Below are 12560 nucleotides of genomic sequence, written 5' to 3'. Positions count from 1 at the left end.
TATGATGTTAATGTTAAAATTGAATTTTATATTTATTGATCGTTTCATCAATAACTGACAATGGTTCTTCATACTGAACAGACTATGTCTAGAAGGGTTATGACCCACGCTAATTAATTATCTTTCATTATCGGACCCTCAGTTAAAATATAATTGTCTCTGTAGGTGAAGGTGTGTGTTTGATCGACAGAAGACAACACGACATATAACCTGTCCAAGATGTCAGGTTTAATCATGTCAACTTTACGTTAGGTATCATATCATATCGTGGACAAGTCCCGAGGTCTGAAAAAGTTTGAGATAAAATATAAGTGCCAGTCATTATATGAGACCCTCCATGTCATGGTGCGGGGGGGGGGGGGGGGGTAAGTTACAGAATCGGGTGACTTACAACGCAATTATGTTTTGATAAAGTTCTTACGTGACGATTAATTTGAATAAAAAATACGGTGGGCTATATTTTAAATAATTAAGCTAACTACGACTAATCGAGGACTAAATGGACACACATGACTCTGTTCAGGGGCGGAACTACCATACCGCCAGACCCCGCAATGCGGGGGGGGCCCAGGACGTTTAGGGGCCCAGTTCCGACCAAAAAGCAATGATTTTTTTTTCAAAAATTATGTTTTTTATGCATCTTGAAAGTGGTTTTGTAAAAAAAAAAAAAAAACAGGTCTACTATAGCAGAGATTGTTGCGTAGAAAAATATTTTAAAATCTACAAGAGCTATAGTTTGAAAGGTAGGTAAACATTCACACTACTTGCATGACTTACTGCCCTTCTTTAAAATAGGGATGCCCACGAAGCTCATTTTAATAGTTTTGTACTATGTAAATTAAAAAGCAATTGATTCTCTGAATTGTTACTTAAATAAGACGTACTATATAATAGTATAGCTATAAAAATCAATGTTTTCAAAATTGATATTATAAAAGCCAAAAATGAAAAAAATAAACATAACGCGAGAAACCATTCACGAATCAACCTAACGTCTTTATATATTTTTGACCAGTATATTTCGGATACTAATAACTCAATATAAAGCAATCACACTTAATTTAATTAACACAACTAGACAAAGAACAGAACACGAAAACAGACTAGTAGCAATGGCTATTTATAGATCGATATTATGGCAAACTAGGAATAAAGTCAGATATATTTTTCACAAAATACACGGACATCGAGTTAAAAGAAATATTTCAAGCAAAGCTAAGACATAGACTGGGAACTCTCACTTAACTGAGAAAAAAAAGAAATATACAGGAAAGAAATAAATAAAGTATTAATTTTAATTTAGACAGTCTCAAGCCAAACATCACTCGATCAGCCCCCAAAGTAAATTAACATTAGAACAGTCTTCTGTTTCCCGGGTTTTAAAATGCACAACCTGAATGGTAGAAAGAGATACCCACCTCAACCCCCCCAACACACACACACACTCCTCCCCCCCCCCCCCCCCCACTCAGCCGGAGTGGGGGACATTTCAAGGTAGCGTGCCCTCATTGCCAAGGGTCAATTTTATGTCATGGAAAGTTTTGGAATGATAGATCAGTACGTGATTACAGAGACACTTCTCCCACAGTCGTTTCTATTTCTGTCCATGGGTGGCTACAGTGTGAACTTTTGACTCCGCAGCACACTAAACTAAGCAGTGAAGAGAAACAAAGTTTACACACCTTATTTTAATCTAGTTCTTATGCCATTTCATTTTTTCCCTTTGATTATTATATATGCAATTGATGTTCACTGTTCATGTCTTTGATGCTATGTAAAATCTATCAAAAATATTATTATTACTGATTTAAATGTTTTAAAACAATTGAATTAATAAAAATAAAAATAAAAAAAATCTACCCCCTCCTCTCTCCCCCTCTATCCACTTTACCCCCAGACATGATAACCCCACAATCCCTTTAACTGTTCCAACGACCCCACCACCCACCGCAACATCAATATCCAGAACTTATTTAAAGTTCTAAATCTTGTCTCTTTCCCCTCATCTTTCACACTGCAACCTTTTGAAAACTCAATGCGACCACTACAACACCCTTTTAACTAGTCAACTTAAGTTGTTTCCCTACATAGAAAATTTCCTTTCCTCTCCCCACCCAGACTTCTGACACTTTCATTTGACCTTCACCCCTTTTACTGTCATCCTTTGCAATATTTTTTTTATAATCAAATACATGACATCATGTAAATATTCATTATGTACATTTGCAAAACCTTTCGTTTTCATTTGGTGTTCAAAATTATGTTAAAAAATGTGATGTTGATGTACTTGTTTTAATTGCAAATAAAAGTATTTAAAAAAAGTTCTCTCAGAATGGTTATATATTGCAATGAAGTAGACTAAATAACTCATATAGGATATATATATATATATATATATATATATATATATATATATATATATATATATATATATATATATATATATAGGGGGGCCCTAGTTTTTTCTTTGCGGGGGAGCCTTTGATTTCTAGTTCCGCCACTGACTCTGTTGAGGGCTTGCTAGTCTAGTTGGACGACTAAAGCAGTGGCGTCGATAGGTCGGGTGTCAATCAGTGAGTTGACAAAGTGTGTCACCCCACCCCTCAAACGATTTTCTGTCTTGAGCCACCCTTCTTCCTGCAATTTTATCATTTTGACGAAATATAAAATGGTTTCGACAGTAAAAATGTACGATATTTTGATTTGGTGTCACCCCCATAGTAGGGCCACTAAGTAATACCATTGAAGGGGGAGGGTGACACCAAAACGATCACACAGCAAATTTTAATGTGAAAGTGCTTTTTAATATTTATCCACTTTATTAGGCACGGGGTGACATAATCTAGGAGGGGGTGGGGGTGAGGGTGATACAATAGTTTTAGTAGCCTACGTTGTGGGGAGGGGGGGGGGTGGTGCTACCTACCTGTACAATCTGACCCCACTGGCTGACTCCAACAACCTGTCCACAATCTGACGTCACTGGCTGACCCCTTCAACTAAGTCTGACTTCATCAAGCTGATAGTTGGCTATTTTAAAATATGTTTCCGTTATTCACAATAGGCCCACGCGGTAAGAGGAGGCGTCACTTTAATCATTGTTCAACGTAACTCTAAATTTCAGACAGAGATTTCATTTATCAAGTTTTGCCCATTTTTATATGAATTTTCCATTAAATATATTACTGACTTGAATCTCGATTTAAAAATACAGCTGAACGAAAGAACATCCTAACATATATTGATATAACCTATGTAGGATGCTATCAATTAGATTTATTCTATGTGGCGCAATAGTACAGATTTAAAAGCTCTTCTTATGACACAATAGGGGGTTTGTGGTAAATATTGTAGCACACCTTTGACCCACTTCTGCATGAAGCGCTTTCGTAAAACTTTCGAGATAAATTAGTTTTTGATGACAATGTAAGAATATCTGATTTCCGCTCTAATTTGATATTATATTAGTCATTTTAATTGATTTAAAGATCGATATATACGTTAACAGAAGGGGAGATAACAATAGAAGTATCAGCTATCGCTCGATCATCAAGACTGCTCCGGTGAGCTGGTGTTCACTGATGTGCCCCCCAAGAGACGCGCCCACTGACATGAATAAGTGGCAGGTATAAAGTTATTTAGAGTTAAGATCGAAAGCTGCTATTCGGGTTTTAAAGTAGGCCTACACATTTGCGATCGTCTGGGATATTAATTAAGAGCGAAGGAAATGGAAAGAATAAATATGGTACTATTTGTTCTCCAAACTAAAATATCAACTTGCTATTGTAATTTTTTATTTCATAATTACTTAAATGTTGAAAATAAATCTAATATAAATAACTTTATAGTGGGAAGCTTTTATACGGACTGACAATTTAAAAAAAAACAACGTGTCAAGCAAGTTGGTCTCTCATGAAATCTCTGACGCATTTTATCCACCAACGTCTTTACTAAATAAAGAAATTTATTTTTACAAGTTTCCTTATTTTAGTTAATTTAAAAGTGTGCTATTTTACAAGCTTTTATTTAACTCACTTCCTCTGTCGTCAGTCTGTCGTCAGTCTAGACGGAAACGCAGGAGTGAAAATTCGGACAGTTCTACTTGACCGATACGATTCACAGCTGGCACGTGGGTCAAGACATGAAGACAATGCAATCTGAAACTAAATTTGACTTAATTGGATGCCTAATTGATTTTTTATGAATTAATTAAAATTTGGACCGAATTAGTAGGCATGTCTAGCCAACCACACCACACGCGTCATCAATAGCTGCGCCATCACGACCACGTAATGGCTGCGTTCAAAAACCATTGCGCGCCTACTGAACGTGATATTCAGTAGGCGCGCAATGGTTTTTAGTCATGTAACTCTATTGTAGATAAAACATGTAAAGTACTGAAAAAAAATTCATAAAAAACGTTTTAATAACAAGCTTTTATGTAATGATGCACTAAAAAGTAGAAAATAAATTATAGACTACTATTTAAATAACTATAAAGAAAAGCGTGGGTCTCTTCTCAAATATTAGTAAAGATATAAAATAGGTACTAAAGTACTAAAGTGCCCCACGCTTTTCTTTATAGTTATTTAAATAGTAGTCTATAATTTATTTTCTACTTTTTAGTGCATCATTACATAAAAGCTTGTTATTAAAACGTTTTTTATGAATTTTTTTTTAATATTTGTGTTTAAGTTAGATTTATTTTATGTCTGGAGGTGTATTAAAAACTGTCTATTCGTTGAAAAGATACGAGGCAATCTAAAATAAAATTTTAAAGAAATGATTAAGTAATATCGTTGAACTCGTAAGATTAGAACTCAGATTAAAATATTTATTCACATTTTTTGTTGAACTCTACTCCTCCGTCTGTCATTTAAGGTTGAAGTTTGGTCTGTCGTCATGTCTGTCGTTATATAAAATTGTAATGTAACACTAGAGTATCGTCTGTCGTTATATTAAAATTGTAATAATATATCAAAATAAATGTCAGGCGACTCCGAGGTCTATCTATAAGTAAGTGTTGGCAAATGTAAGTTGTTGAACGTGTACATAACATTTTTTACAGAAGTTTTAATAAGGGTGAGTGTGCCTGGAGGTATCACTAGTAATGGAGTGGTAGTTTTTTTAAAAATAAAATGAACCATTTTGTTGTATTATGAACCTCCACATTGTTTGTTATATTATGAACCACCACATTGTTAGGTGTGTTATGAACCTCCGCATTGTTAGGTGTGTTATGAACCTTCACATTGTTAGGTGTGTTATGAACCACCACATTGTTAGGTGTGTTATGAACCACCACATTGTTAGGTGTGTTATGAACCTTCACATTGTTAGGTGTGTTATGAACCACCACATTGTTAGGTGTGTTATGAACCACCACATTGTTAGGTGTGTTATGAACCACCACATTGTTAGGTGTGTTATGAACCACCACATTGTTAGGTGTGTTATGAACCTCCACATTGTTAGGTGTGTTATGAACCACCACATTGTTAGGTGTGTTATGAACCTCCACAGGGGAGTTGTATCACTTGAGGAGGTGTTGGGGAGAGAGGGTGAGAGAGGGGGAGAGAGGGGGAGAGAGGGGGAGAGAGGGGGAGATGGACGAAGCCTCAGCTACTGAGAGTAGGGCAATACCTGATGAGAGACGTTGTCAGACGTGCGTGTTTAGGTTCCATGTCCACCACTTTCGGTGTCTGAAACCATGCAGCAAACAAGGTTTCTGGAACCGACCCGTGAGACTTATGTTGTCGGGCTGTAACTTTTGGTTTTACATGTTAGGATAGGCTGACTTTTAGGGTTACGTCTCCTTATACAGTTTGAGTCCCTGACATTTCCTTCAGAATTAGACTAATAGAACAACATGATTTCGCTTAACCAAACGATGCAGGAAATAAAGTGTAAAATCCAAAGACATAATTTACTATCCACCTATCTAAACAACCACTTCAATAAACCGGGAGTGATCTCCCCAAAACTTTCTCGAATATTCTTATATAAAATAACAGGGGATGGGAACTCGGGCTATAGACATGATTTTTAATCCATTTATACTTAAAGTTTTAAAAATAGAATAAAATCTCGTAGATAAAAGAATTGCACACCAAGTGAACACCAAATAAAAAAATATATTCTTATATAACACTACAGTGACACGGCATAGAGAAATGATTTTTAATCCATTTTTAATTTTTCAACTTTTATAAGTAGAATACAAAAAAAAAAATTGCGCACCAAGTGAACGCCAAATAAAGATGTGCATAATAGTGCGCAATATTATTAGCACTTTATAAATTTACATGCGTTTTTTGAGAAATCGGAAATAGCGTAAATTAGTACTTCTGGTCAACGAAAATTACTCAAAATTTGACAGAAGGTAGAGAATTAGATCTTTTACTTACATATCAAATTTCATTTATCTATCTAAAATAGTACTCAAGTTATAGGCTTTTGAAAAATTCAAAGTAGAAAAAGTACCACTTCCGGTTATCGGAAATCGCTCAAAAGTTGATACGGATCTACGATTTTGATAAAATACTTATATATGAAATTTCATCAACCTAGCTGTAACAGTACTCAAGTTATCGTGTTTACACACACACACACACACACACACACACACAGACACACAGACATACGGACAAGATTGCAAAATTATGTTTTTCCGTATCAGTGAGGTGTAAAACGTCGAGATTTGTAAAAATCTCGATTTTTTTTTTTTGCACGATTACAATACTTTCTCTATAGGCCCTACTTCGTATATACGAGAAAGTAAAAAAGGTAAAGTGCGACTAACAACAGTTCATAATATATTATCGTAAAGTTTTTGAAATGTGCTGATTTGGAGATACACGTTAACCAATGTCTTATATAAAAATAATAAACCTCTGTCTAGCTTGAGATAACCGAGTTAGCTGCTAATATTTAGAACGAGCCAACAATACAAGAAACAATATTAAAAAAAACTATCATAGAGAATCCCAGGATGCCTTGCCCACCCATGTAAAGCTAAGCTTCCAGTTCCATTGTGGCATACAAATCATTGGCTATTCAATTAACGTTATTGATTGGTCAAGTCCAGACCCAGAAGATACAGCTGATGGTGTAATTAACATGATCAGATGATATCTCGGGTACATTCGTAACATTTGTGGTTTTGTAACATGATCAGATGATATCTAGGGTACATTCCTAACATTCGTGGTTTTGTAACATGATCAGATGATATCTAGGGTACATTCGTACATTCCTCGTTTTGTAACATGATCAGATGATATCTAGGGTACATTCGTACATTCCTGGTTTTGTAACATGATCAGATGATATCTAGGGTACATTCGTACATTCCTCGTTTTGTAACATGATCAGATGATATCTAGGGTACATTCTTACATTCCTCGTTTTGTAACATGATCAGATGATATCTAGGGTACATTCGTACATTCCTCGTTTTGTAACATGATCAGATGATATCTAGGGTACATTCGTACATTCCTGGTTTTGTAACATGATCAGATGATATCTAGGGTACATTCGTACATTCCTGGTTTTGTAACATGATCAGATGATATCTAGGGTACATTCGTACATTCCTCGTTTTGTAACATGATCAGATGATATCTAGGGTACATTCTTACATTCCTCGTTTTGTAACATGATCAGATGATATCTAGGGTACATTCGTACATTCCTCGTTTTGTAACATGATCAGATGATATCTAGGGTACATTCGTACAATCCTGGTTTTGTAACATGATCAGATGATATCTAGGGTACATTCGTACATTCCTCGTTTTGTAACATGATCAGATGATATCTAGGGTACATTCGTACATTCCTCGTTTTGTAACATGATCAGATGATATCTAGGGTACATTCGTACATTCCTGGTTTTGTAACATGATCAGATGATATCTAGGGTACATTCGTACATTCCTGGTTTTGTAACATGATCAGATGATATCTAGGGTACATTCGTACATTCCTCGTTTTGTAACATGATCAGATAATATCTCGGCTACATTCGTACATTCCTGGTTTTGTAACATGATCAGATGTAACATTTTTTTTCTTGTTTTATTTCTTGGTACTTTTGTCTTGGTATTTAATAAAAACAACTGAAGTTCCCTTTCAAACCTGACGGTCTATAGGGCGTGAAGTAATGTTCATTTGTTTCTGTGACCTCGGCATATAAAGAGATAGTGTGGTCAGCACTATGCCCAGCCACCTTTACTTTCCCTAACGTGAGTTCGGTACCCATCTGAGTTGGGTGGACTCAAGGACGGTTTACTGACTTGCACCCGAGACATACGGGCATACGGGTTAGCAGTCCAGCTCTCTACAGCTAGACCACTCCGTCCCCGTCTTGGTATTTCTGTCTTGGAAATTTGTCTTGTTTTTGTCGTGGTGTTTTTGCAACAATTTTCTCAATGCTGTTCTTGTAACATTTTCTTGCAATAAAAAAAAATAAATAAATTAGGAGTCCCAAGACTTTGGTACCACATGGTATAGTGTACAGACGGTAAACTGCAGACGGTAAACTGCAGACGGTAAACTGCAGACGGTAAACTGCAGACGGTAAACTGCAGACGGTAAACTGGTAAACTGCAGACGGTAAACTGCAGACGGTAAACTGCAGACGGTAAACTGGTAAACTGCAGGCGGTAAACTACAGACAGAAAACTGCAGACGGTAAACTGCAGACGGTAAACTGCAGACGGTAACTCGCCATTTCTAAAATGTGTAGACAAGTGTGTTTATGGTGTGCTGGAGGGTCTCTTGTATTAAATTAACACAAAAAGTTTTTGCTGAAATCAAATCAGAGAAACATTTGAATTTGTTAAGAAACACCGATGACGACGCCATAGACAGGCTGTAGTTCGACTTCCGCTACACAATCTAGGAGGCTCAGATAAACACCTGAACGTATGACGTCCTCGAGTCCACCCAGCTCTAATGGGTACCTGGCACGAATTCGCATGCCGTCGCCAGGTCCACCCAGGCCTGATGGGTAAAAAACTCAAGACTGGGAAGGTAAAAGTAACCGACCACTGAGCTGACCGCACCATTGCTCTATATGCCACAGTAAAAGAAACAAAAAAAAACTCTACTGCATCTACCACATACGAACTCAAGTCATTGGCCTATACGGGTAATTTTTGTTACACAATGCTTATAAATGCCTTAACCATAAACATACGTATAATCCTAAACTTAATCCAGATTCTTAGACATAAAAGAAAATGTTGACCAACTTCTTGGTTTTGAATTAACAGAAGAGTGTCGACCTCTAAGAAAACATAAACCTATTTTTGTAAACGTGGGAACATTTACTGGGTTGTAGTAAAAACGTACTCCAAAAACTTAACTATCAGATAACAAACCCCCTGAAATTGTGATGTGCAATTTAAAGTTGTTAAAATGTTAACATTGTGAGTGAAGAGACTGGCCACCCGCGGCCCGCAGACCACATGTTTGAGACACCGAATACTATGTCAACCAGCGACGAACCAGATGGCAGCGAGAGAGCCCAGTTCTGAGAGCTACCAGACGGCCACTGGCACCAAGACTGGCATATCGATCCAGCTCTCGCCCGTTTCCAGCCTGTTGTGTGGACGCTCTCTGAAGCTTATGGGCGATATCGATCTCGTCCTAATCGCCGTGTTGTTGCTTGGCTCGAAGCTAGAGTGACCGGAGAATTCTGTGCCCCACTTTATCCAAGCACTTGGCGTCGTTTGATTTATTATTTCTATTAAGGTCTTAATTAATGCAAAGCCTCAAAGTCAAAGGTGGCTACTGGAGCCTTATGTGGCTATTAGAGCCTTATGTGGCTACTGGAGCCTTGTGTGGCTACTGGAGCCTTATGTGGGTACTAGAGCCTTATGTGGCTCCAGAGCCTTATGTGGCTACTGGAGCCTTATGTGGCTATTAGAGCCTTATGTGGCTACTGGAGCCTTATGTGGCTACTGGAGCCTTATGTGGCTACTGGAGCCTTATGTGGCTACTGGAGCCTTATGTGGCTACTGGAGCCTTATGTGGCTACTGGAGCCTTATGTGGCTACTGGAGCCTTATGTGGCTACTGGAGCCTTATGTGGCTACTGGAGCCTTATGTGGCTACTGGAGCCTTATGTGGCTACTGGAGCCTTATGTGGCTACTGGAGCCTTATGTGGCTACTGGAGCCTTATGTGGCTATTAGAGCCTTATGTGGCTACTGGAGCCTTATGTGGCTACTGGAGCCTTATGTGGCTACTGGAGCCTTATGTGGCTACTGGAGCCTTATGTGGCTATTAGAGCCTTATGTGGCTACTGGAGCCTTATGTGGCTACTGGAGCCTTATGTGGCTACTGGAGCCTTATGTGGCTCTAGAGCCCGTGACCGATGGACATTGACCTCATCAACTCAGAAAAGTTCCCACAATTCCAAATTGAAGGGCCAACATCACAAAGCTCGGGAAAGTCCCATGTGAATATGAAAGGCTATCAAAGTGGGTAAAACTGATGTTATCAACCACAGTCCCATGTAAATATTAAAGACTATCAAAGTGGGTAAAACTGATGTTATCAAAGACAGTCCCATGTAAATATTGAAGACTATCAAAGTGGGTAAAACTGATGTTATCAAAGACAGTCCCATGTAAATATTGAAGACTATCAAAGTGGGTAAAACTGATGTTATCAAAGACAGTCCCATGTAAATATTGAAGACTATCAAAGTGGGTAAAACTGATGTTATCAACCACATTCTTATTTCGGCGACTAAAGAATCGACAACCAGCAATGTTAAACTACGTCACAGCTTTAGATATCTGTAGACGTCATCAGAAAGATGGCCAATCCTCTCACAAGAGTTGGGACCCGAAATCGATAGAATTATAATTGATTTTTTTTTAAATAAGTGGTTTCATTTCGTTAAGTAGGGCTCTTGAGAATGTGTCATTTTGAAGAAAATGTTCGAGTTTCATTTCGATGAAACATAAAAGAGAAATGATAAGAGATGTACTTTGTCTGTTGTGTAAACTAGGAACGACGTGGGCTACGGTGAACGTTCAACATAAACATTAGTGTTGACACTATCGTAGTAGAAGTAGAGTAAATGTGGAAACACAGTGAGACGAGACGAGACTAGGCTATAAAGTACGAGGTTCTGGATGAGCATCATGTCCAGTGTTTTCTTTTACTTTACATGGCTGTAAGTCTGGTACTTCAAATAGTGGACTCCGGGACGTCTAAAGATTTGACTGATGACGTGTATCCCTGGGACGTCTAAAGATTTGTCTGAGGACGTGTATCTATGGGACGTCTAAAGATTTATCTAATGACGTGTATCCCTGGGACGTCTAAAGATTTGTCTGATGACGTGTATCCTTGGGACGTCTAAAGATTTATCTAATGACGTGTATCGCTGGGACGTCTAAAGATTTGTCTAATGACGTGTATGCCTGTGACGTCTAAAGATTTATCTAATGACGTGTATCGCTGGGACGTCTAAAGATTTGTCTAATGACGTGTATCCTTGGGACGTCTAAAGATTTGTCTGATGACGTGTATCCCTGTATCCTTGAAGCTAGTCCATCTGGGTCTCGTCAGACACAACAAGACTACACACATTGACTAGAAGTGTATTACTTCATCTGCCGATGTAACAGAAACAGGTGGACTCTACTTCATCTGCTCTATTGACCAACAAGCCCGAAATGGTAATTACACAGCTGGGTGGACTCACAACGTTTTAAGATGAATGCGATGTTCATAGATGTCTACAGAAACATGATAGGTACTCAAGTTGGCGAGTGAGGTTCATAGTCTACAGATTCATGATATGTACTTGAGTTGGCTGAGTTCATAGTCTACAGATTCATGATAGGTACTCGAGTTGGCTGAGTGAGGTCCATAGATGTCTACAGATTCATGATAGGTACTCCAGTTGGCTGAGTTCATAGTCTACAGATTCATGTCAGGTCTTAGTTGAGTGAACACAGAGAAACAAATTTCTAGAAAGTCTGGTATTAAAGCGCTGCACAATTCTAACTTCATCAAGATATTATTATGTGCTTATTACTTATTGTATCAAAAGTTCCTAAAGTCTTGGCTAATTACGACCTAAACAAATATTTTAATCAAATTGATTCCCCGATGGTTTCAATGTATTGTCGCCCACGTTCGTCTTTGGTAGTCGTCGATCAAGAAGGGACGAAAGCGATTTGAATTATGTATTGCTATTGCAGTTGGTGGAGTTATTTTAGTCAGTCAATTGACGTCACGTTCTTTCTCAATACAGATGGGACTGGGATGTTAGGATAATCGTATAATTAGTGGTGTCATGCTATTAGTGGTGTCATGTAATTAGTGGTGTTTTGCAATCGTTGATATTGTGTAATTAGGGGTGTTATGTAAACTTGATATTATGTAATTATAATTTATGGTTTATGTAATCAATGATATTATGTATTTTGTGGTGTTATGCAATTAGCGGTCTTATGTAATTATTGCCGTTATATAATTAGCGTTGTTATGCAATTAGTACTGCTATGTGTTAAATAGTGTTATGTAATAGGTG

The sequence above is a fragment of the Physella acuta genome, unplaced genomic scaffold, assembly GCF_028476545.2.
Source record: "Physella acuta isolate Inbredline_101_S28 unplaced genomic scaffold, ASM2847654v3 ptg000516l, whole genome shotgun sequence".
Taxonomy (NCBI): Eukaryota; Metazoa; Mollusca; class Gastropoda; family Physidae; genus Physella; species Physella acuta.
The sequence above is the reverse complement of the archived record's forward strand: the minus strand, read 5'-3'. Positions refer to the sequence as shown.